The sequence below is a fragment of the Gavialis gangeticus genome, unplaced genomic scaffold (genome assembly GCF_001723915.1).
Source record: "Gavialis gangeticus isolate Ggan-Ray unplaced genomic scaffold, GavGan_comp1, whole genome shotgun sequence".
Classification (NCBI taxonomy): domain Eukaryota; kingdom Metazoa; phylum Chordata; order Crocodylia; family Gavialidae; genus Gavialis; species Gavialis gangeticus.
In genome coordinates, this window is record NW_017728995.1 from 36270255 (window position 1) to 36295100 (window position 24846).

Genomic DNA, 24846 nt, shown 5'->3' on the forward strand with positions numbered 1-24846 from the left:
GTTCTTTCACCACCGAGGGCTGCTCACCTCCTTTTCCTTGCACTGTCTGCATAAGGGCATGTGGCGTGCGGCTCCCGGCGCTCTCCAGGGAACAGCAGGAGAGTCTGGCTCACTGTATGTATGATGGGGAGATGCTACTTCTGCTCCGTCCCCATCTCTGCCGGCAGAGTCTCTGCTCAGTGCGCAGCAAGGATTTCCCTCCGTATGCGAGCTGTGGCTCTGCACTGGCTCCGCTCCATCATCAGCTCAACCCACATGAGCAGCCCCTGCCCTCTGAGCTGAGGTGAACCCTGGCCAGTGGCACGGAGGAGCGGTCACAGCCGGCGACATGGTCTGCTTGGGACTCGGCCTCCAGTGCTACCTCCCGCAAGGTGCCAGGCATGCCCGGCCCCTTTCCACCCAGCTCCACAGCACAGGGCACACGCAGGCTGCAAGGCCTCGCGGGGACTGGCCGTGGCCTCAGCGTGCAGCCGTCTTGTCCCCTGCAGTGCTGCAACCCCCGGCTCCAGCCCCATGTCTGTCAGGAACAGCCCCTTTGACTACAGACATTGCCTCTCGGACATGCCACGGTTTCCTGCCAATCCGGCCCGTGCCCGAGGGACTCGCTGGAGTCACTGTCGAGCCCCCGTGTGCCCGTGTGAACCACTGTTCACGGGCAGGGCATGCTGCAACCTGGGCAGGGACTGGTTAAAAGATTCAAGCCGCCACGTTGTTATAAATAATGTGAAGCTCCCTAGGAAGGGGATGATTTAGCTTAATTATCATCATTACATTTCCAGTCTCTGCTAATAAGGAGGGAGCCTGGCAGAGAATGTGAATACACAGCCCCGCGCCGCGCCGCGCCACGCTCGCCCCTCAGCACCTCGCAGCGCGCCTCCGGGCAGCCACGGTCCTGCGAGGCCGGCACAGGCAGGGGGAAGGAGTGAGCAAAAGAGGCTTCCCAGGTGCCTCCTTCCCTGCAAGGAAGGGCCTGATGGCCCACACCTGAGCTAAGCAGAGCAAGCAGCTCTGCCCAGGTGCATCCATTGCAGCTGCTAGCCTTCACCTGGCTGCCTCTGCAAAACACTGATGCAAACATGCCAGGGGCAGGGGAAGAGCATTCCCTTGCCAGCGTCCCCACGGCCCAGCACTGCGTTACCCCGCCAATGGCTCTCTGTTCTCCCCCGTGTGAATCCGGCCCCACCGTCAGCCCCTGCTGATCTCTGGCAGAGGATTGCCATGCGAGGAGTGTTTGCAGCAATGGCTAATTAGCTGCGAGCGTTGGAGACGGTGGGCTGTGGCCGCGGGTGTGCAAGTGCTGGCCCCAGGCAGCCCAGTCAGCAAACTGAGGCCTCGCTCTGGCTCACAGCTGGGCGCATGAGCCCTACCGCTGCTCCCGGCTGAGTGCCAGGGGAGCAGAGAGCCAGGCCATCAGAGCCGTGGGCATTGGAGAAGCAAAGGGGTAAGGCCCCAGGAGCAGCTGGGGCTTGGGGGGCCCATGCTGGTCCTCACAGCAGGCTCGGCTCCCTGCCGCCGGCTGAGCTGCCAGGCGGGCGGTGCAGGCGGGGGCGGGGGCGGGCACGCTGGGGCAGGCAGAGGCTGGGGTGCAGCAGAGACGTGGGTGGAAGCCCCAGCGTTACCCCTGGAGCAGACCGGGGTCTCTCGGGGCCAGGCCTGGCTCAGCGCTGCTGGCTCGAACCCTGCGAGGCTGCCTCCGGGAAGGACTGGGCTGGGAGCACTGGGAAGGGGAGCACCATGCAGGGGCAGAGGCTGGAGATGGGCTCCCTTCTCACACGGCCGCCGGGCGGGGAGCCCAGCCCCTTCTGCCCCAAAGCCCTTCCACGCTCCAGCCAGATCTCGCCTGAGGCTGAGCACCCCGCAGCCCCCGGCAGCTCGTGCAGCATGGCATCAGGCCCGCGTGTCCTGGGCAGAGGGGCAACAAGGCTCACAGCCCACGGCGGGAGGTAAGATGCGTGTAGCCCAGAACACGGGTCCTCCTCCGTCCCCACAGCCCCCAGCATCCCTGTCGCCTGCCCCGGCTCACAGCCCAGGGCTGCTCGCGGAGCGGAGGGTGAAATGGCCTAGCGCCCAGTGATCCTTGGCCCAGGCGGGCCAGCCCAGGGCTAGTCCCCAGGGTCCCTGCAGCCACCACAGCACATATGATACAGCTGGGAAGACCCCAGGAGGTCTCGGGACTGGGGGAGGAAGGGAACTCGAGGCCCGGGCGCCGCTGTGTCTGCACCCATAGGGCTCACCCCATGCCCCGGCTCTCAGAAAGCTGCAGGGCTCCAGGGACCTTCTAGCACTGCCCCGTCCTCGGCACCGTGGGGGATAGAAGTCGGCAGCTTTGCAGTCGCCCACCCATGTCTCTTGCAGGGTGCCCAGCTGCAGCCTGGGCTCAGCTTGCTCTTTGTGGTGCAGCTTGGAGGGGGTTAATGACCAGCCAAAAGTCACCGGTCCCTGGGGGCATCTTGGCACCTGATGGATGCAGAGATGCCTGGCCCGCAGCCTCCTCCTGGGCACCAGGGCAGCACACTTCTATTTTCTTCTGCAAGGACGAGCCTCCAGACGGTTCCTGTTCATGCCAGGGGCTTGGCTGTGGTGGCAGCAGGGGAAAGGCCCTCTCGGAGGCTGTGAGAGAGCTGCAGGCATTGCCTCGCTCTGGAAGAACGTCCTGCGAGTGGCAGACGAGCGGGGACGCCACGCTCCCTGCATAGCATCAATGCTGGTGCAGCTCATCTGCTACCACGTGTTGGGGGAGAGAGGAGGTGAGCCAGGCATGGCCGTAGCCAGAGAGGAGAAAGGAGAGCTCTTCTCTTTTTATTAGATCCCAGGCCCAGGTGTTAGTCAGCCCGATCCCGTCTCGGGAAGCCTCTGCCTCCTGCGCTCCTGCGTCTGTTCGAAGCACAACACAGGACAGACCTGCATGCCACGGAGCAAGGCAGATGTGCAACTGTCAGGCCAGGCACGGAGGAGTGTTACAAGGGCTCGGCCCACATTGGCAAGGACGCCCTTTCCAAGAGCTTGCACGGCCCTGCCACACATTCAAATGAAAGCAGGATAGAAACCAGCTACAAAGTCATTCCACACGTTCAAGCACTAACTCTGTAGCTACTTGGCTCTTTTTATAGCTGCATGGGCATTTTTATGGCACGATCATTACTTTGCACGTGTGGCCAGTCTATATTTATTGCATGGTCAATGAGTCAATTTTGCAATGTATGTAACATGTGGCAGGGGCCTCTTCATCTTATCAGACGTCCCCGTAGCACAGCTCTAGGGTGCACGGACAGGTCTGAAGGAAAGCAGCTTGATCCGACTCTGTGGGCACCTGCAGGGATGGGAGATGCATCACTTCTTGTGGGTGGTGCAGGAGGCCTCCGTGAGAGTTGTTCAGTCGCGGCGAAGACCGCTGGTCCTGGCAGCATCTGTGCCAGTCGTGCGATGCAGATGGCAATCTCCGTGCACAGCCCGCCGCTCTCCAGTGTCGGGTCTTGTTAGGCACGTCTGGGAAGAGGAAGGGATGGCCTGTCAAGAACAGGGACATCCAATGCTGCATGCTGCTGCTCCGCGCTCCTGATCATGTTCGGACAGCGGAGAAGGGCCTAACGTGTCTGTCTCTAAGCCCGTGGCCGTTGCGTTCCCCAAGGGCTACATCCTCATACCGAGGTCTGGGTCACTACTGCTGTAACCTGCCCCACTCCGGAGCAGGTTCTCAGTACACAGGGGGTCAGAGCCGTCCCCGGTGGCACCCTGCTGCCTTCAGCACAGCCGCACCAAGGACGAGTTTGGGCTGTATTTTACTGGTTGATCCCTTTGGCTCCCAACCCCCCCTGACCCACGCACCAGAGATTCGTGGGCTACCGGGAGCTGGCGCACACGAAGGAGGCGGTCTGGCAGAGCGGCATGCTTCGGTCTCTGCTGCTTGAGGGCATGGAGCCATCGGGCACCACTCCCCCGCCCGCCGGACCCATGCTCCTCACCGCCCTGCCACGGGCTGCCGTGCAGATGGAGCAGCGTCTCCCACGCACCCTCCTGCGGCACAGCTTGGCTCCAGGGAGTTTTCCAGGATATGCACGGCTGCAACGAAGCGATCAGTCATGGTGGCGAGAGTCAGGACAGGTTAGGCCTGCGGGATTGTCTTTGTCCGCGCCCGCGGGAATTATCGCTCTCCAAACAGACACAGACATAACAAAGCCTCTGCTGCCCGGAAAGAGCCCGAGCGAAACAAATGGAGGAAACTAGGAAGGGCCTGAATAAAGCTGAGGATCAAGATTATGGCACTAACGGCTGTCTGCTCTGAACCTGACCCACACAATGGAGCGGCTCGGTCCTGGCCCAGCTGGCGTGTTTGTCTCCATTCTCCAGCGTGAGCCGTTCCTGGAGCTGGGACGAGCCCAGCCCTGGGGTCGCGCGGTGCCCTGGAGTCTGCCGTGAAACGCACCGACAAGCCCACGGACACGTCGGACTGTGGAGCGAGGGGCGCGTGTCCCCCGTCCCGCTCTCGTGAGTGCGTGCGTGTGCACGGGGTCACCCCAGCCGGGCGTGCAGGCACGGGTGCACAGCGGTGCCTGTGGTGAGCGCACGGGCCGTGCCCCCGGCAGTGCCTGGGAGTCGGGGGTGCCAGGAGCCTGCCTGGCTCGGGGTCCTTGCGCCGGGACCGGATTTCACCTCCGCCTTGCCGGCACCGCGCCTCCTCCACAAAGGTCACGAGGGCCGACTGGCTCTGGCCAGGCGGCTGGGCCGGGCTCTCCCCTGCCGGCACCACGGCTTGTCACCTGCCCCTGCCCAGGGGTGCGCGGTGCCCCCTCCCTGAGCCCACGGGACGCTGCAGCAGCTGCTCCAGTTATTCCTGCTTTGCCAGGGGGCATCTCTGCATCCGGGGCTTCCCAGCACCGGGCAGGCCCTAGGAGCCGCCCCGCCGCACCCTGGGGTGGGGTACGGCTGTCCAGGTGCCCTCGGGGCCTGTCCTCCTCTTTGCCATCACTTCTCGGTACCAGGCGGGGAGGACAGGGCAGCGTCGGGCGCCCTCGCTGCTGGGCACGGCTCGCAGGCCGACGGGAGGAGTCTGTGCAGAGTCTGCAGCCAAACTCGCCCCGACGCCTCTGTGCCGCTTGCGGGGCTCCCACCCCCACCGTGGCCGCGTGTGTGGAGGAGCGAGCACCCCACTGCCTCTGTGTGAGCACCAGGTGAGTGCAGGTGCAGCTGCGTCGTGCCGTGGCCCGTGCTGGGGCTCTTGCCGCGTGGCAGGGCTGGCGGGCTGGCCCGGGGCGCATCGCACTCCTCTCCTGGCTGCAGCCAGTGCAAATCCAAGAGTCCTCCTGGGATCCTGTGGCCTTGGTGTCAGTGTTGCCCCCGCCAGAGATGAAGCCCTGGGCAGATGGAGAGGAGGCGGCTTCACGGACCTGGCTCCATCATGTCTGTCCGGAGCCAGCTTGGCCTCTCCAGGGCCCTGGCTCCCCTCCCCTGTGCCTGTAGCTGCTTGCCAGGGTCTCCCTCCTGCCTGGACCCTCCCTCCGCAGGGCGTGGGAAGGGGAGCTGCCCCCGGCCCTCGTCCCCCAGGGGATCGGGAGAGGGGGCATTGCTGGGGCCTTGCCCCTTCCTCCTGGAAGGGGGAGACCTCCGCAGCGCTCCCCTCCACGGGGCCGTGGTGTCCCGGGTCCCGGGGCGCTGAGGCTGGCAGACGCGCGTGGCGCTCAGAACCAACGTGTGCCCTGGCCGGGCCGAGTAGCTGTCCCCAGCGCCGGACAGCAGTAATTACTCTTCCTCTCCCGACCGTCGCTGCGTGCAGCGTAATCACTGGGAACGGACGTGTGAATGGGATGGCAGCTTTGGCCCTTTGCCGGCATGCGGTTCAGGACGGGGCGTCCTTCCCCACCGTTATCCTTGGGCTTGCCCGCTGCTCTCGGGGCAGCAGCATGCAAGAGGAAGCACATGCAACTCCTCACTCGGGGCTTTCCAGGGAGTCGCGCAGTGATTTTCTCTAGTTTCTGGCCCGTCACGTTCCCTTGCTCCCCGCACTGGACTTGCTCTGCGGTGTTTGAGCCGAGGGGCAGGTTGCAAGGGGAACATAGCGATGCCAGCGCTACGTTTCACTGGTGTGGAGCAGGGAGCACAGCTGGACTTTGAAGCTGTACAAACTGACTCGGGTTGGTGTGAAACCCCCAAAAGACCTGCGGGCGGCTCAGGCCAAAACGGACCCAATTGCACTTGGCTTCTGGGTTTTGAACCCCACGACACTGGGATTCAAGCCTCTATGTTGCACGCTGGCTGCCAAACGTGGACCAGGAGGCAGGTGCCTGCTTGGAGCTGTCCCAGGCCAGGGCTGCAGGTGTGGGGCAGGCGCATCTCCAGCTGCGACGGTCCCGGGCTGCGCTGGGCACGGACACGGGTCACGGCACGCCGTTCCCAGCAGCTCAGGGAGGGAGGCAGCTTCTCCTCCTCCTCCAGGAAGCGGCAACCAGCAGCAACTTGCACACGAAGGCTGCTCTTGTCTCCCCCTCCAAGGAGCGTTATTAACTGCAAACAAAGTGCAGACACAGTGAAATTGCTCGATGAAGTGGTTTGGTAATTGTCAAAAAGCAGAACTTGTTTTCTCGGGATTGCAACACAGCGTTGCGTAACGGGACTTGCAGCACAGTCTCCTCTGCTCCAACTCACAATTTGGGCTATAAAAAGCAAAGCAATTCTGAGGCGTATGGACAGTAGAAGGAAAATATCCGCAAGGAACAGACAACAGCACAGAGTGCTTGATGGCACGCTAATTTGCAGTGCTGTTATTACGGTGGCGGATGTTCTCGGAACAGCGAGCACAAAAAACAGGGACGAGGCGACGGGGAGCACAACACGAGGCAATTTGCATGTTAATGCAGACGGGGCTGTGGGCTGGAGCCATTATGAGCTTGTTGCGAGGGAAGCTTTTGCTACCAGACAGGTGCAACGGTCTGTCTGGGCCATGCGGTGCCCCTCAGGGATGCAGGTGGACAGGGCAGCGCTGCAGACCTGGGTTGCGGCAGGCTCACCGGTCACGTTTCCTTATCTCCGAGTCTTCAGCTGTATTTGCACGGTCTCCTGTTCTGAAAAACAGCTTCTTCCCACAGGCAGCTCACTGAGCCTTTCTATCAGGTCATCAGCCCATGGAGAGCTGAGCTTCAGCTACTGAAGGTGGCAGGGAGCATGGTCTTGTTGAGGAGGCACTGGACCGGGCCTTGAGGCCTGCATCCAGTTCCTGCTCTGCCACAGTTCCTCTTTGTGCCCTTAGGCAAGTCACTTAATCTCCAGGCTTGATCCCATGCTCCCCGCAGGCAGTGCTAAAGCTCCTACCGGCTTCAGTGGTGCAGGATGAGGAGCTCAGAGCTCAGTTTCCACACTGTAAAGTGGGGGTGATGCATTCGCTAGTGTTCATGAGCTGTTCACCTGCTAGGGCAAAGGAGGCTTGGTAAGCACGGGGGAAACAGCTGCTCCCCGCAAATTCCACGGCTTCACGGGATCATAAACAACGAGGGCTAAAGGGACCCAGGAGGTTGCATCTAGTCCAGCCCCCTGCTCCAAACAGGACCAGCCCCAACTGCATCATCTCAGCCAAGGCTTTGTCTCCCCGGGTCTTCAAACCTCCAAGGATGGAGATTGCACCACCTCCCTGGGTAACCCGTTCCAGTGCTTCGCCACCCTCCTCGTGAGAGTTTTTCCTAACATCCAACCTAAACCTCCCTTGCTGCAGCTTGAGCCCACTGCTCCTTCTGTCATCTGCCCCCACTGAGACCAGCCCAGCTCCATCCTCTTTGCAGCCCCCCTGCAGGGAGGTGAAGGCTGCTATCAAATCTCACCGCCCTTGGCCTTCTCTTCTGCAGACTCAATCAGCCCAGTTCCCCCAGCCTCTCCTCACCAGACCTGTGCCCAGCCCCTGAACCATGTTCACTACCAATTCTCCAATCTGTCCACATCCTTTCTGTGGTGGGGGCCCACAGCTGGACACAGGACTCCAGATGTGGCCTCCCCAGTGCCGAATAGAGGAGAAGGATCACTGCCCTCGATTTGCTGGCAGCGCTCCTGCCCATGCAGCCCAGGATGCCCGTAGCCTTCCTGGCACCAAAGGCGCACACTGGCTCCTGTTCAACTCCTTGTCCCATCACCCCCAGGTCCTTTTCTGCAGAGCTGCTGCCCAGCCCGTCACCCCCAACCTGCCCCGGTGCAGGGGATCGCTCTGTCCTAAGTGCAGGACTTTGCACCTGTCCTTGTTGAACCGCATGAGATTTCTTTTGGCCCAATCCTCCAATTTGTCCAGATCACTCTGAATCCTAGCCCTGTCCTCCAGCGTATCTACTGCTCCCCCCGGCTCGGTGTCATCTGCAGACTTGCTGAGGGTAATCCCTCCCGTCTTCCAGGTCGCTGATGGAGATATGGAACAATATCAGGTGGAGCAGAAGGATCAGGCCTGCTATGAGCAGCAGAGACCACCCAAGCAATCAGCTCCAGGTGGGTCTCACAGGCTCAGTCCCAAACGAGCCCCTCAGAGCTAGAGCAGCAGGGGCAGCTGCTACGGCCACCCGCCCCTCTGCCCTGCCCCCCAGGGGTATTGGGGACCAGCTCTGGGAGCACAGCCTGCGAGGCAGCCTGCTGGGACAGGCTTGCGCCCCCTCCTTGCTGGGGGTGCAGCAGAAAACCTTTGACCTTATCGGTCAAAAACCAGCACCTTGAATTGCAGCTAGGACATCACTGGGAGCCACTGAAGTCTGCTGGGTCGGGGCCTCTCTGCAAGGGTACGGCCTGCGTTCTCGCGGTGACAATGCGAGGTGCAGATCTCCTCTGGGGTGGGGGCACTCGGGTAGATTTCCATGGACTTGTCCCTTTAATAAATAGCGACATGATCATGGCAGAAGACACCAAATCCTCCTGCCTGCGTGACTGCCCTTTGCCTCATCTCTGCGCCGTGGTCTCTGGATGCCAGTTTCCATCTGAAAGGACCTGTGGGTTTTGCGGCTCAGTTCTTTCACACCATCCTTCCTCCATGGATTCGGTGCTGGAGAAAGCTGCTGCCCGGGGCCAGGCATCCTGCGCTGTGCCCAGACTGGGGCTCCGATGCGCCACGGCGGTGCCTGACCTTCTGCCCAGCCGTGGGCAGGTGAACCTCGGTGCCATTCCCAGCTGCCCGCTCCTCGCACCTCGGCCTGGCAGGTGCATGCACACAACATGGCCCCGCGCCCACCCGCGTGCATCTCCGCAGCTCCTGGGAGCATGCTCCTGGTCCTTCGTACAGCACCGAGCCCACCCGAGCCGCTCTGCGCTTCCTTCCTAGTGAGAACTCGTCTGCCCTCCTGGGCTCACACGGGGTTGTGGGAAGGCTCTGGAGGACTCTCAGCCTTGAAGCAACTTGGCATCAGAGCACCGGGGTTGGTGATGAGGAGCAACTTGCTGACTGAGGGGTCCAGCTTTGCAACAGGTACCTAGAGAAGCTGGGAGATCTCCACCGCTGGAAATGCTGCGTGTGTCAGGTGTGTTTTTCAAGCCTCCCCCAGAGATGCTGGGTGCTGGATGGGGATGGGCTGGGCTGTGCTGGTGCTCCTGGCTGGAGGTCTTGTCCCCTTGCTTAGGGCCAGGCCGACACCATATTTGGGGTCAGGAGGGAATTTCCCCCATCCCCCTCCTCAACCAGATTGGTCTGGACGGGGGGCTTTTGCCTTCTTCTGGAGCGGGGGCACAGCCTCTGCCTGAGTGGGGGTCTCTTGCGCGTATATGAACAGCCTTTTATAGAAGCAAGACATCGGCTACCACGGTTCCTCTCCTCTACCTGTGGCAGGTTCGGGTGTGATGTCTGTGCTGCGTCAGGCTAGAGGGTCATTTTACTAAGAAGATGCATGTTTTACTAGATGATGGATGTGTCTGGGCTGGTTTGAACACGGCTGACCCTGCCTCTGGAGCTCCCTTCAAGCCCCACGGCTCTGGGATTTCTAAGTCAATGCTAGTGGCATAAATAAGGAAGACATCATCATCGAGGGAGGCTTCCAAGAGCTCCGTTTGCTGGGTTTCCATAAAAAACAACACTAATGAGGATGCTGCTTTCAAGCCACTGCCCATACAGTTCGTCAGCCAGGAGCGGGACCGGCTGTGCTGTGGGTGAAGCCAGGCCTGGAAAAGAAAGCTCCCGCGCCCGCCTCAGCCCTGGTGCAAAAGCACCTGCTCCGTTACCGCGGATCGCTCCTGCCAGGGTAGCTGCTCTTGGCCCTGGTCACAGATCCCCGCTCGCCCGGCTGCGCTCGGGAGCTGCAGCCAGAGGCCCGTCAGCGCCGGGCGAGCTTGCCAGGACAGCAGTGTCGGTGCTGCGGGGGAAGAGTTGTTTTGCAAGATTTCCCTGCCAGCAAAGCCTGGCATCCGCGCAGCGCTGCTGGCACGCAAGAGCTTCGCAGCTGCAGCCCACACGGCCCCAGCTTCCCGGCAGTGGTGCTCGGTGCTGGCAGGAGCCGCGCCTGCCCCCGGGGGTTTGCCTAGACGGTGCTGGCGCTCGGGGCAGACGTCACCTTGCCGCAGCAGGAGCTTTCAAGAGCATCACAGGCCCAGCCGCCGTGCCGAGCAAGAGCACGACGGAAACCGGCACGGCCTGCGACGGCCCAGGCAGAGTGCAGAGCTGCCAGGTCGTCAACACGCTCATTGCCGTAGGAGGGCAACGGCCACCTCGGGGTGGGGGGCCTGGGCAGCACGGTGTATGCGCACCGGCTGAAAGATTTGATAACGGTCAGCAACTGGGCAGTGACAGAGAGGCTGGAGATGGCTGCAGGGGACAGGACTAGGTGTAGCAGTCTCGAGCTGCAGCAGGGGACAGTGACGACGGAGGTGACGAGGAGCTTTCTGGCTGAGGGGGTCCAGCGTGGCAACGGCCGCCTGGAGAAGCGGGGGATCTCCGTCCTTGGACACGTGCAAGAGCAGGTGGGGCAGGCACGGGGCTGGTTCAGGCAGGGCTGGTCTTGACTCGAGCAGGGGCTGGACTCGGGGTGATCTTGCGAGGTCTCCTCCAGCAATGCTTTGCTGCGATCCGAAATTCCAGCAGTGCCCAGGGGCCTTCGAGCTCAAATAACAGGATGCTCTGGGGGGTCTGCACGTGGGCACAGCCGTGGCAGAAGCTTGTGAATGGTCTGGAGCTCGGGGCTACAGACGTACAAGAAGTGTCACGTGCGGTATGCGGGGCTCTGTGTATGTGTGTGTGTGTGTGCGTGTGCCCTTACCCCATGGTAAGTGGGGGCCAGCCCCCAGCAGATGAGCCCTCACGGGAGAGGGGCCCTTTACCATGGCTTTAGCTTCCACTTGTCAGAAGTTCCCCGCTGCGTAAGTCACATCACGGAGAAGGGGCCGTGCTGAGCGGTGCACTGCCACCCTTTACGCCTTGATAAGCATGCCTCTGTCCGATGCCGAACCGTCCGTAGCTTTCCGGGGGGCACTGGCGAGGGGTTTTTTAGGCACGAAAGAACGTGGTAAGATCCAGCGAAGGCACGGGGGGACGGCCGGGGCTGTAGCACCCGGGGGCAGGGGCTGGAGGAGGCCAGGGAGTCTGCACGAGCCAGCCCCCCTCGCCACGCAGGCTGCTGTCGGCCTTCTGCGCACAGCGGCTAGTGCAGATGCCGCCGGCCAGGTGCTCCCGCCGGCCGTGCGAGCTGACGCGGTTACGGCAGCGAGCCGCCCAGGCTGCCCTTGCAGTCCCTTTGGGAAGCAAGGCCCGAGAGACTGCTACCCTGCCTGGCGTCCTCGTCGGGCTCCTGGCACGTAAGCCTTGCTTCCCGACGGGGGCTCCTTCTGCTCACGCAGCCCGGGTGCTCGAATGTCTTTGGGGGTACGCTGTTTGGGGGTTATCCTGGACCCTTTTTATGGCCATTTGATAGTATTTCTATTCCTATGCTTTGGCCCTCTCCGCATGCCTCGGCGTCTGCCGGGGCTGCCCGCAGACCCCTTCCCAGTTACCCAGGTGGCGGGACAGAGTTTACCCCGATCCGCAGAGCAGACGTTACCTGCCTGCTTCCCCTGGTTCTCAGGTCTTGCTTTCACAGCCCGAAACGCCAGGGACGTGCAGCCAGCTCTGGTGCTGTGGCCGTGCCTGGGCATCCCTGAGCCCCGAGTCCCCGAGGAGAGCTGCACCCCACCCGGGCCAAGAGCCGACAAGGCAGGGAGGGTCCCAGGCTGCCAACAAGGTACATCCTCAGGCACGCTGGGCCTGGCCCTCGTAGATGCCAGCACTAGAGATGGACGGCCTTGCGTGCAGCTCGGTGCTGTAGAAGCAGCCAGGGTGGGACTGGCAGGGGTGATGCATGCCAGCGTCGAGGGTGGCATGGCCCTGTGTTTGGGGCAGCTGCAGCTCTTCCAGGGGCGAGTCTAGCCAGCCCCAGTGCTCTGGGTGCTCTAGTCAGCTCTTCCCCACCCGCCTGCTGGCCTCTGCTGGGCACCGGGGCACTTTGGGGGTGTTTGTCACGCACACGCTGAGTGTCACGGGCCTCTTGCAATGCTGGAGTCTGTTGGAGGGTGCAGTTTCTCCCAGGAGCTGCTTGCAGGCATTGAGCAGGATGCAAAGAGGATTATCCTGCGGGCATCCAGGTGCCTCCCTGGCCCCTGCCCATCACTCGCTGCTGAGGCTCCCGGCACCGAGGGGCTGGGGAGGTGGTGTCCCTGGGGGGTGGATAGCAGGGCCCTGCTGCCTGCTGGCTTCAGCGCGGAGGGCAGGAGTAACAGTGGAGCCGCACGGGCAGAGGTGGGCATCGAGGTCCCACACCCATCTCCAGAAGTAGTGTGTGTGTGCTGCGGGCTGGGAGCCATCCTGTGGGTGCCAGCCTGGAGCAGACAGGCCCCTTTCCTCCTGGCACCAGACAGCAAAGCCGCTCCCCTCCCTGCTTGTCCCGGAAGCCTGCCTGGCTGTGGCCTCGGGGTCACGGGCCGAGAAGAGCCGGCGGCAGCTGGAAGAAGTCCGCTTTCCCCCCAGCACCGGGACTGCCGTGCCCGGGGCACCGCAGCGCTCCTGCATCGCGGGTGCAGCGCCGTCTCGGTGTGGCAGCGAGCGCTCGCCCACGCAGGATGCTGAGTTCACACGTGTTGTCGCATCGTCTCGTCGGGCGGCTGCACCCTGGTGCCCTGCGCTGCGCCTGAAGGGTCCGCGCAGACACTGCCCACGAGCGTGGACCTGCTGCGCTCGGCCGCTGGCAGACGGGCTGCTGCTTCCAGCTCTGTCCTGCTGAAAGGGCAAAAGCTGCACGCTCCCGGCGCCAAGCTCGCAGCCCTCAGCTGAGAGACCTGTTCCCCTTGCCGCGGTTTCCAAGCAGGGACCGGATGCTGCCCACTGCTCCCTGCAGGCGAGCGGATGCTTTCGACCTGCCCTGGACACCACAGGGCCCCAGCCTAGCTCCATCCCCCCGGCAGCTGGTGGGGCAGGCCTTTCCATGAGTGTGACAGTCTGTACCCCAGGCCCCCAGTCAGGACTGAGCTTTGCGGGCCTGGCAAGCGATGCGTCTCGCTGGCCCCGGGGACAGACGGACAGTCCTGCGCGGGACCCCCGAGGCGCTCTCCCCTGCAGCCGCCCTCCAGGCTCGGACGTGGGCGTCTGCTCGGCCTGTCGGAGAGCTGCTCCCTGAGGCCTTGGAGGCCCCCGTAACTGGCCTGGGGCTGGGAGCTGGGGGGGAGTCTGGTCCTGGACTTCTCACCGTTTCCTAGGAGGAAAGCAGGGCTGGTGACGGGCATTGCCGGGCAGGTGGGGCTGGGTGAGGACCCAATTCAGCCCTTCACGTGCTTGCACCACCACACAGAAAATCACGGGACTGCACAGTGGACGAGCCTGTGCAGGGTCATTTTCCTCCCCGCGCCCCCAGTCCGCACCGAGAGCCGTGTTCCTGTCCAGCCCACACCCCCAACGCAGCCGGCCACGCGCACCGCCCCGCGAGCCTGCCCGCGGTGCACAGCGCGGGGGCAGAGCTACGGCGATGGGCGACGAAGGCTGCTGGGCTCCCACCTGCCCCGGTGCTGCTGGACAAGTCACCCCACGCTTGCATGGGCAGACCGAGCCAGGCCCGCCGTGGCGTGGGGTGGAGACGGCCGTGCCAGTCCTGTGGACAGCGAGTGCCAAGGTGAGGCCAGACGGCCGATGGCCCTTGCAAACCCCTGGCCTTCCCCACGAGCCGCGGGATACGAGCTTGGCACCTGGCGAAGAGGCAGCTGGGTAACTGCCTGCAGCTGCTGCATTTCTGGTGCCATCCCAGCGCCCACAGCTGCAGCACAGCCGTGCATGGCTGCTGTGCTGCGCCCCATGGGTGCTGTCGCTCATGGGGGGCAAGGCCTCCGGCAGCGATGCTGCACGCAGGCGATTTGGGCTGGGGACCTCGACCATGCAATGCGTGAAGGGTAAAGCTGCCGGCGCCGGAGGCTGGGACACCCTGCCCTGCCCTGCCCGTCGCCCCAGGCCTGGGCTCTGCTGCCAGGCGGACAAGGCAGGGAGATTATCAATCCTGGAGGAGCGCCAAGGCAGCCGCGCTCTGTCTCCCAGGCTGGGAGCAGCCTGCTGCAGCCTCTGCCTCCCGCGGCCCAGGGGAACCAGGCTGACAAGATGTTTAACCACCACCTGGGAATGAGTTATCACATTCCTGATGTGCGACCAGCGAGGATGCAAAGGGACTCCCCCCCCAGCCAAAATACCCAGCGCCAGAGCAGGGACCTTCCCTCTCCTGACAACGGGCAGCTGGAGGCTGGTGTCTCCCAGCTCCAGGGCCAGCGGGGCAGCCCTTCCTCCCCGCTCCTGTGAAGCAGCCGAAGCCCCGCCGTGCAAGACCAGGGCCCTGCCCGGCGCACCCCCCCGTGGGAGCTCCCACCTCTCTGGTGCCCGGCTGCCGGCGGTGCTGAGCACGACCAGGGGGACATGGCCAGCAGCAACATGCGCGTGGCTTCAGGGCTGCGCTTCCTGCTGCGCAACTGTGTAGGGGGGCTCGGGACCCGCAGGCTGCTCTGAGTGTTTTGTGACCCGGGTTTTCCCCTGCTCCTGTCTCCCTCGCACGCACCAGCCCATCGAAGGTGCAGGCAGCTCTGATATAGAGGCCGTGTCCCTCACTCCCTGCTCAATAGCTGCTGACGCCCCTTTGCTCCAAGCACGTGTCTAACCCCTTTTTGAATCAGGCTGAGCTATCAGCTTCTGCCACGTCTGGTGACCACAAGTCCCACCTTTAATGACACGCCAGGTTGTTAGTTTTAAGCTTACTACCTGCTAGTGGTGATGGGACCCCCAGCTCTTGCATGGGGAGAGACAGTCAGCAGTAAGTCTCTCCCGCGGCCGACAGCGGTGCCCAGCAGCAGCAGAGCAGACCCCGTGGGCTGTCAGGGCTGAAGAAGGTGCAAGGTCCCTGCAGAGGATTGGAGGGCTGAATCCTGCTTGGAGCATGAAGCAGCGGGTGTACGTGCGAGTGCGGTGCTGGCACTTTCTGCGATGGCAGGAGCACCCTGAGGCAGCAAGCCCCGGCCCCTTGCTGAGCTGCCCCATGCAGGTGCCGTGGCAGGGCACCGTGGCGTAGGCACAGGACTCGGGCTGCTCCCCTACCCGGGCAAGGCCAGCAGCCACCGGACCGCTATCCCAGCACAGCCTCCCACTGCCCAGGCCGGGGAACCAGTTGCCGCAGCTCCCCAGCTACAGGGGCCCACAGCCCTCTCCACAGGTCTGGCCCCAGCCTGGTAGCATGCATCGCGCAGTGGTGCCAAGCCGCGAGGTGGGCAAGGCCGCGAGTGCAGCTGCAGGGGAAGCCTCGGTGCTCTGCGCGGTGCCCGGGCAGGAGGAGAGGGCCGAGGGGGCCGTGCTGGCGTGGGAAGGTACCCCTGTGATCCGGGTCGCTGGCAGGCTCTGCGCAGCACGTGCCCACCCGCCTGCTGCTGCCCTCTGCCCCGTGGCCATTGGGTTTCTTAGCACCGTGGCATGTGAAGAAGGCGACTTGGTGCTAGGAACAGGCTGCTCTGTGGTGGGCACGGGAAGGAGGATGGCGGTGGCACGGTGAATCAATCAAACATTGCTTTTAAAAAATCCCCCAAACTGGAGCAGGTGTACGCGTGGCTTTGCAGCAACGAGCGCGGTCCCGACCTGCGTGGCCAGCTGCCACCCCCACGCACTGCTGGGGGCTGTGGACGTGGTCGGTGACCGATAGACCACGCTGGCCAGAGCAGACTACGGACCCAGCCAAAACCGCAGGTAGAAGTGACCTGAGCTTAAGCTGGTCTCCAATCAGTAATCAACAGCCTTGCATTTAAATCACAAGCAGTGGCCTGGGAAGGTAGAATAAGAATCTGCTTTCCCAGTCTCTACTCAGAGTCTCGGCCAAGACGAATAATGCTTGTTGGGAAAGTGTGTGCAACCACGGCCCTGTTGCCTTTTGATGACAGTGGGGCTGTCCGTGGGCGGCCAGACGCTTCCTTACCCTGTTGACAGCTTTGGCCACTTTCAGGCAGCTCTGCTAATGACCCTGCTAACGACTCCACTCCAGCTAAGTTGCAGACATGCGGTTAAGGCAGACCACAAAGCCTGTCTCGGAGTGACCCTTCGCAGACTTTGCAACTGGCCTCATGGAAGCAGAAGGTGGCAAGTCGCGTTCCCAGGTGGGGGGGAGAGAGATGCCTCCCCCAGAGCTGCACTTTTCCCAAGGACGCAGGCCCCAGATAGGGGAAATCTGCCAAGTCCGCAGGAAAGCTGGTGCAGTCCAGGTAGGTCCCAAAGCCTCAGTGAAACAAGTCATTTGAATAACACCAATCACAACATTTATTTCAATAGATATGGGGTATAAACAGGGGGGAGTTTGGGAAGACCTCAGCAATTCAAGCCAGTCGAGGTGGGGATCGGTGTTGTGCTGCTGCAGATAGGCATAGAGACGAGTGCTTATTTATATGCCTAGGGTTAAATCAATACAAGGTGGTTATAGACCTGTCTCTTGCCTCTTTATCCGACTTGGAGGGGGGTAATACTGCACTGCTAAGAGGGGATGGAGGATCACTGGGAAGTGGGTCTGCGAGGAGGGGGAACTGGAACCGTCCCTGAATTCTTGCAAAGAAGCCAGCCGAGATTGCAGCGCTCCCCGGGCTGTGGCAGAGGTGGCGGGCAGACGAGGCTGCGATGGTGCCATCGGGGCTTGGTGGAGGCAGGAATCCAGCCCAGCCCGACCGCGGCTCCTTGTGGTGCCATAGCATTGTCGCTACGGCGTTGCCGGCTGCACTTGGCACGGTACAGAGCTCAGACCAGATCATCCACCTGGCTAGTCCCTGAGCTTGGGGGCTGCCTGTGTGCTCAGCCAGGTGCCCCCCTCTTCCCCTTTGTAGCATGCAGCAGCCCAAGTAGCTACCTCTGTGCCAGACGCACAGCACTGAGGGCAGCCAGCCTGGCACCAAGCCCCACTTTGCCTGTGAGCTGGGCCTGCAGGACCAGACCGAGGTGGCAGAGGGGAGAGGCTCCCTGTCCCTGACCAGCCATCCAGCAGACCGAGCTCGGCCTCCAGGGAGATGCCCACGGTCCCTCTCTAGCACTGGGGCCCTGTGGGTCCTCAGGCTCCTCGACCAGCCATGGCAGGCGAGGAGCTGCAGCTCCGGGCTCTCCCTCTCCCAAGCTCCTTGCCATGCCGCCTCCACCGCGGGCTACTCTGCACAGCGCCCCGTCTGTGCCGAGCGCTGCAGCACCACGGCAGGGTAGTGCCAGGGCACTCTCCCCGGACGGCTCAGCCAGTTATGCGTGTCCTACATAACAGCAGGGGACTGGCAGCCTCCAGCCCGCCCGTGTCCCTGCTGCCGGTGTTATGTAAACTGCGGCTATTGTTCGGCAAGGCTTTTATAACGTGTTAGTCACGCCGGGCTGATGCGCTGCGCTGCTGGCTCAGTGGGGTGGCGTGCCCGCGGGGGGGATGTGGGTCACCTCACCGTGGCTGGATGTGGGATCAACCAGGCCAATGTCCTCGGGACGGTGCAGTGCCTGAGCTCCACCTGACCCGCGTCCCACACGACACCCGCCCTGCCAGAGGGCTGGCATCGCCTGTGGGCAGCTGGGCCCTGCTGGCATAGCCCCTTGCCCACGTCGCTGCTCCGCACCTGGCAGCGCAGGGGTCCGGCGTGGCCAGTCCAGCGGCTCTGTGCTGCTGGCAGGGCGCATGCTGTGAGGTCCTGCCCCGGGTCCTCAGCACTGGGGCTGGAGCTCGGCTGTCTGCGGGGCGCGTGTGTGAGCAGCAGGCCCTGGCTATTGTATTCAGACTGGTACTGCACGATCTGCTGTGCAGGGCCGCAGGGTGACACCACCACCCCGCCTGCCCCAGCCAGGGCCGCTGAGACGAGCACAATGCTAAAGGCAGCAGGGAGGGGACGGTCCCGTGTGCGCCCGCCACGCGTGCTTGGTGGTGCGGTTCTGGCACAGATGCCGGGGGCACTGTGGTCTGTCGCACCTTCTCCCTCAGCCCCAAGGCTTGGTTGGGCTGGGGTTTCAGTGCTGGCTCCACGTGGGGTTTATGAATGCGATGCCCAGGGTTGGGCTGCTCCGTCCACTGCCAGCTGAAGGGGCTTGACCCCAGTCACGTCCCCACCACTCCCAGCTGCATGAAGAGGGCTATTGCCGAGGTGCCCAGCACCGGCCTCCAACCTAAGCGGGGGGCTCAACTGAGCTCCCTTGGCTCCACGGAGGTCACTGTGAAAAATATGAAATGACCCCGCAGAAACGCACCTGCTTAGTAAAGCATCTCTGTTTACTGCTGCGCTGAGGCCCGGCTCCTAGCCCGGCTGCAATCCGCTTGATTTTGTGTCTTTCTAGTTTCTTAATGAAACTCGTCTGATGCCACATCAAAGGTCTGTCACATTAAGTGTGTCCCTTATCAGCCAAACTCAGTCTCATGGGACAGACACGTCTTTTGGCAAGCGGCTCTCTGTACACGCATGCTGATGATAAACGGTGTTAATAACCCCCCTCCTCCACTGCTGTCTTCACTGGGACAGAGTCCCCGGGCGGGCAGGGACCTCTGGGGTCGCCTGGTCCCCCCTTGCACGATGCACGAGGTGCTGTTCCCACCCCCCAGCCGAGAGGGGATGCCCGGGGGCCGCACGCTGCAGCCAAGCGCACGGCGGGGCAGCTGCTGGGCCCCTCCAAGCCGGCGTGGCCGTGCCAGGTGCCCGGGCAGAAGCGAGGGGCCGGCCGAGGCAGGGTTCCCACGAACCGTGGGAGCGTTTGCTCTCACGACGGGGCCTGGCAACACAGCTGGCATCTCCGGCTCGGGGCAGAGCCGGGCTCTGCTCGCCGGGCCTCGGACGCGGCCAGGAGCCCGCTCGCCAGTGACTCATAAGATTGCAGCGCAAGTGGGTCAGCGCCGCGGTGTTTGTAAACAGTGCGGTCACATCTGTGCAAACACACGCATGCCGGCTGCGCTCTCCCCGGAGGGGCCGTGTCGCGCCCCGCCCCGGGGGATGTTTGCGGAGGCAGCGCCGCACCCCTGACGCAGGCAGCGCCTCGGCCTGGCCGTGACCCGGCGCGTGTCAGCGGGAGTCTGCCCACTGCCCTCGGCAGGACACGGGCTGAGCCACGAGCAGGTCAGGCCTGTGCCCGGAGAGGGATGGGCCCGGGCCCGGGCCCGTGCTGGGTGCGCACCGTGGGGGCAGGAAGCTGCCCTGGGGGCCACACGCTGGGTCTCTGCCCCAGGCTGTGTGCAGTCTTCGTGGGCAGTCCCGGGCAGCTCAGCCGGAGCCACCCACCCCGGCGACGAAGGTAGCGCAGACCCCTCCTGCCGAGGGCAGCGGGTGGCCGCACTCCTGGTATCTGTAGCCGGTGCTGTGGCCCCACGCCTGGGACCTGCCCCGTGGGCCAGCGCCTGCAGCCGGACGTGCCCAGCGGTGTGCGGCTCCCGGGAGCAGTGGGTTTGCAGCCTGCCCTGCCCGCCATGCCAGCTCTTCACGCCCAAATTGCTGCTGTTTGTTCCTTGCCTTGCCCAGAGCCCCTGCCCTGAGCGGGCCCCGCGTTGCACAAACACCTGCCCCCGGGAGCTCGCAGTCCCAGCCCAGGCTGCGGGAGGACAGATGCATGCAGCCCGACAGGCGGTCACGGCGCGTGGGCTGCCCGCTCTGACGCAGTCTCCAGCCCCGTGTGCTGCCTCATTTAAGCACAGACCGGCAGACAGCTCGTAACTGGGCTGCATGCATGCCACAGCGGAGGGCTGCAGGGAAGGCAAACGTGGCCCTGGGGTGGCTGCTGTCATCCGGATGAGCTATGCCCACCTGCACGGGAGGCCCCAGCAGCGGTGCTCTGCTTGCCGAGGTGGAGCTGAAGCGACAGGTCCCACCTGCACGGACTTTGGTGCCGGCACCATCAGGTAGCGACGGGTGGGAGACCCGGCAAGGAGGCGCTGGAAAGGGCAGAACCAGCCGGGGCCGTCGTCTCTGGACGAGCCCGGGGCCCGGAGCAATGCAAGTCGTGCAGGACGGACGGAGCAGACGGGGAGCATCCCTCCCGTGCCCGCGCGGGGCGGGGCGGCCGGCCAGGGGCGCGCTGCACGGCACTGAGCTCGGGCGACCTGGCACAACGAGTCCAGGGGAGCGACGACCGAGATCACCTGGCCTCTGCCCCCAGCACCTGATGGCCTGGGAGGAGCAGTGAGGGTTTGAGCCCGAGAGCCGGGGCGAGAAGGCCCAGCTGTCCCAGAGCGAAGCGGGGAGCTGGCAGGGAGCTGGTTTTCACGTGGTGAGGAGCACGGCACGCACCGGGCCTTGTGGCACGAAGGCGGCGGCTGCTCTGACACGGCCACGGGCAGCGGGCCCTCCTTGTCCTGCACGTGCCATGGCGGGCAGGCGCGGCAGCCCACACAGGGAACTTGTCCAGCCAGCCGCCGGTCTCTGCCCCCTGCCACCGCCCCTGCCCCAGCTGGCCTGCTTTGCAGCGGTCAGGGACACGATCACCGCTGCAGGGCACGGGCTGGCAGAGTCCGAACCGCTCCCGCAACCCCGCTGCACCGCCGCCGCCCATCTCATCCTCCACCGTGTATGCTGATGTGATCGATGCCTCAGCAGCAGCTTCAATTAGAGATGTGATTTCTTCTCCTCTGAGACTCTGCCGGCAGCCGGGGCCAGGCGGGCTGGGCGCATTTCTTGCAGCTGCTACCTGGACAGGAGTTGTGCCCTCCTGCCCGGCCGAGCCCTGAGCCCGCGATGCCAGCCCTGTGCCTTGGGCCGTCACGCACTCGGGTGCTTGTGCTCGTGCAGCACCAGGGCTCAGAGCGAGGGGTGGGTTCCCGTGGTCCAGAGGGATGCCCTCGCACAGCCGTTGCACGGAGCGTAGGGGGCCCTGCGTGTGTGCACAAGGGCTGGCACGCCGGTACCTTGGCACCGTATCAGCTGCTACGTCAGCGCTGCGAGGCACAGGCACAGCCCGGGCACCTGAGCCCTGCCCCACTTGGTCCAGCCTTGGGCAGCTGGGAACCATTGCCCAGAGCGTGAAACTCCGAGTTGGTGTCAATTGGCACCACCAAAGGTCTGGCTCTGATTTCTGCTAAGCTGGGAGAGGTGGCCCTGGGTGCCCGTGTGAGGAGCCCCCCGCCCACCTGGCTGCAGCTTGCTCTGTACTGCGGTGCTCCCTTTGGGGGGAGTGCGGACAGACACGGCTGGATGGGTCCCTGCAGGGCCAGAGCCTGCCCAGAGCAAGCCAAGGGGCTGTGTCCAGGCCACTGCCAGGTCTGAGGGCCCACGTGAGCTGGCACAGGTGAGCTACGCCACCCCCAGCCCCAGGGAGCGTGCCCAATTCTGCGCAGCTGTGGTTGCACCGCTCGCAGGGCCTGAGCGATTGCAGCCAGCGCTGGGGTGTCTGCCCAGCCCTGCCGTCATGGCCAGGACGCGGGGCGCTCGCAAGCCAGGGCAAGTTGCCCCGAGGAAACGGGCTGGTTGGTTCTGGCAGCGAGTGACGGGCAGGGGCCGAGCAGCGAAGGCACGGGCGGATCTCAGTCTTGCAAAGGGGGCACACATGCCGCACAACGCCTATTTCTCTCCAGGTCGAGAGAAACTAGAAGCTTTGCCAATACGCTAATTAAATGAAGGGCTATTATCCAGATTTGGAAACCAAAACCTACTTGTCTCGAGCCTCTCGACAGTGCCTCCAATGCTTCGCTGCCGACCTGCAGCAGGTCCGGGTGTTCGGTCTGTGCTGAGCCGGGGCTTAGGCTACGGTTGTCTGGGGTGGTTTGCACAGGGCTGAGCCTGCCTCGGGCAGGGGCTGGACTGGATGTGACCTGTGGAGGTCCCTGCCAGCCCCATTTCTGCACGGCTGAGTTCATAGGACACCCCTGAGGGAAGGTTTGTAGCTGGAGCGAAGAACGGACCGCAGGAGAGACATCACCAGGAGTGGCTGCGGGGCAGCAGACTTGCAGAAGAAGGGGTGGTTTGAAGAGCGGGACGTCGGGACATTAAAAAGGAGAGAGGGCTGTTCATACCCATGGCGTGAAATTAGCAGCTCTCCCCCAGCTCTCCCCGCACCTTCTGCTGCCCAGCCCCTTGCCCTGCCTGGTCCTGGGCACTGCAGGGCCGCCCACGCTGCGGGGCAGGGAAGCCGGCCCAGCCCGGCTGCTGGGAAGATGCAACGAGAGGCCTGCGCTGGTGCAGCTGCTCGTGCCGCGTGCAGGTCCTGCCCCTGCAGGCCAGACGCGCTGAGCACTGGGGCAGACCAGCTCCCCTCCCGCCGCTCCCAGCTGCTGCTTGCCTGGAGCCACGAGTAGCGGGGCAGCATCCGGGCAGGGACCATGGAGGTGCCAGAGGGGATCCTCCCTGCAGCACGGCTTCCCTTTGCCCAAGCTCAGGGGCAGTTTCCTGGACCCGCTGCCCTGGCCCTCCTGGTGCCGCAGGTGGGGAGTAGAGGTGCGGTGAGCATCACAGCAGCCTCAGTAGCTCCCCCTCCCCCCAGCTGCTGAGCAATAAGCCCCTTGCGCGCGCTTAAGGCTGCTTGTGGCACCACCCGAGCCACTGAGCCACTGCCAGCAGATCCCTGGGGTGTCAAGAGGCTTTGGAGCTTAGGGCGGGAAGCGCTCAAGCTGCTCTGAGCCCGGCAGCGGGAGCACGGCCACGGCAGCCCCTCGCTCCCCCTAGCACAGGCCCAGCCCACAGCCGCTGAACCGGGCGTGAGGATGGGGCTGTGAGGTTGCTCTGCACGCGTGGCTAAAAGGCCCCAGTGTGCTACACACACACGACACTTGGGGGATCGGAGCAGCCTTTTCGCTGTGCTGGGAAATATGCAGAGTCTGGCACCTAAATGAAGCAATTGGTTGCAAAGCTATTTAAATAGTGATTATGCCATGACAGCCCACGGGGTGGGAGGACGGTGAGATGGTTAAATAAAGCCAGGCTTGCTCGGCCCTTCGCGCACCCCTCGGGCATGCTTGGAAGGAGCTCCGCACATAGCGCGCCGCGCTTTCCACGACGGGACCCGACGGCACAAACCCCTGACTCCCAAAGGAAAGGTGCCTGCAGCGGCATTTGTTTCCGCGCACGGCTGTTGACAAGCTCTTTGCCTGTAACGTTTCTTCCCCACGCAGGCGTCTCGCGTGGTGCAGACGGAGCAGGGGCGAGCCGCGCTGGATGGACAGGTACAGCCTGCCTGGCTGACCGCGAGGTTTTGCTCTTGGGCAAGTTCCCTGAGATGAATGCGAACAGGCCGCATCTTCGTGCTTCTGAAATCCAAGTCTTGCTATTTCCTTTCCCTTAGAAACATCGACTGAGTCACGCGGGAAGCAGGCGCGTGCGTCGGCCCCGCCGGCCCATTGTTCGCTGCTGACCTGGTTTCAGTCCATTCATCTCCCGGCTTTTATTTTGCGCTGTGACAGTTTCCAAGAATATCTCCCCACCTTGGTCCCTGCCGCCCACGGCAGCACCACGGCCGCAGCCGGAGGACTCCCTGGGCCGGGACACAGTGGGACAGCTGTCCTGGACGCTGGCAGATGGGGAGCACGGCTCTCCCGGTGCCCTGCCCCCAGCAAGGCCCTGGCCAGGTGCAGAGAGAAGCCCGACTCCTGCGCGGAGGCTTTGGGGAGGGACGCACCCGCTCCTGGGGTGCCACGCAGCGGCACGGGTCGCTAGGCTGGGCCAGCAGCCCGGTCCATTATGGAGTTTCCCTTTCTGTGGTGCCCCCGAGCACGTAGTCCCATGGGCAGCGTGCGTGGGGCGAGGGCTCGGCTTGCGCTGGGTCTTTGCAACGCACCTGATTCAAGCAGGCTGTGAGCCAGGGAGTCGCAGTGGGGACAGGCTCGGGCAACGTGCTACAGCATCCCTGCCTCGCTCCCCATAGTGCCTGTCCCCTCCAAGTGTGCCCCATCCCCTTGTTCCCGGTCCCTGGGGAGCACTGGGCACACGTGGGTACAGCTGCAGGGCGCCTACGGCAGGGCTGGCTCCTGCCTGGGTCACAGCAGCAGCAACCGGGCATGCACTGGCTTCCCCCTGGCTGGGGTCCGCGGGGCGCATCTCACCCACCCCGTCCCCCCTCCCCAGGGCCTGGGCCCCCTCAGTCCCAGCCAGTCTCTGCCCTGGCCCCATATCAGCTCCGGGCTAGCTCAGGCACAGGCGCCGTGCTGTGGTGGGGGTGGGAGAGGGGTGGTTGGCTGTCTTAAGCAGAAGGCAGGTGGATTTGCACCTTACAGACTAACTAAGGAAGAGATATAAAAAGCACAAGCTTCCATGAGCTCAAGTGCACCTCGGCTGTGCAAGGAGGGGGTGAATGGCACGAGAGGGCAGGGCAATGCCCCAGCTCGCACCAGCTGCGTTGGTGCCCTGCCTTGCTTGCTGGGGGGACATGCTGCCTGGCTGTTTGCAGGGGAAGGAGTCTCCCCTCCTGGAGCCAGGAGCTGCCACAGGTGGCTGCAGTCTGGGGAGAGCGAGGCTGGGCTCAGG

General features: G+C 63.7%; 1 long non-coding RNA gene across 1 annotated transcript in view; it reads right to left on the reverse strand.

Annotated features, from left to right (window-relative positions):
- Positions 1-18937, reverse strand: part of LOC109288122 — a 24362-nt gene extending 5425 nt beyond the window's left edge. The window contains exons 1-2 of the long non-coding RNA XR_002095068.1: positions 18926-18937; positions 28-42 (exon numbers count right to left, since the gene is read on the reverse strand). This is a non-coding gene — a long non-coding RNA (uncharacterized LOC109288122). The remainder of the gene's footprint in view (positions 1-27; positions 43-18925) is intronic.
- Positions 18938-24846: the final 5909 nt, after the last annotated feature.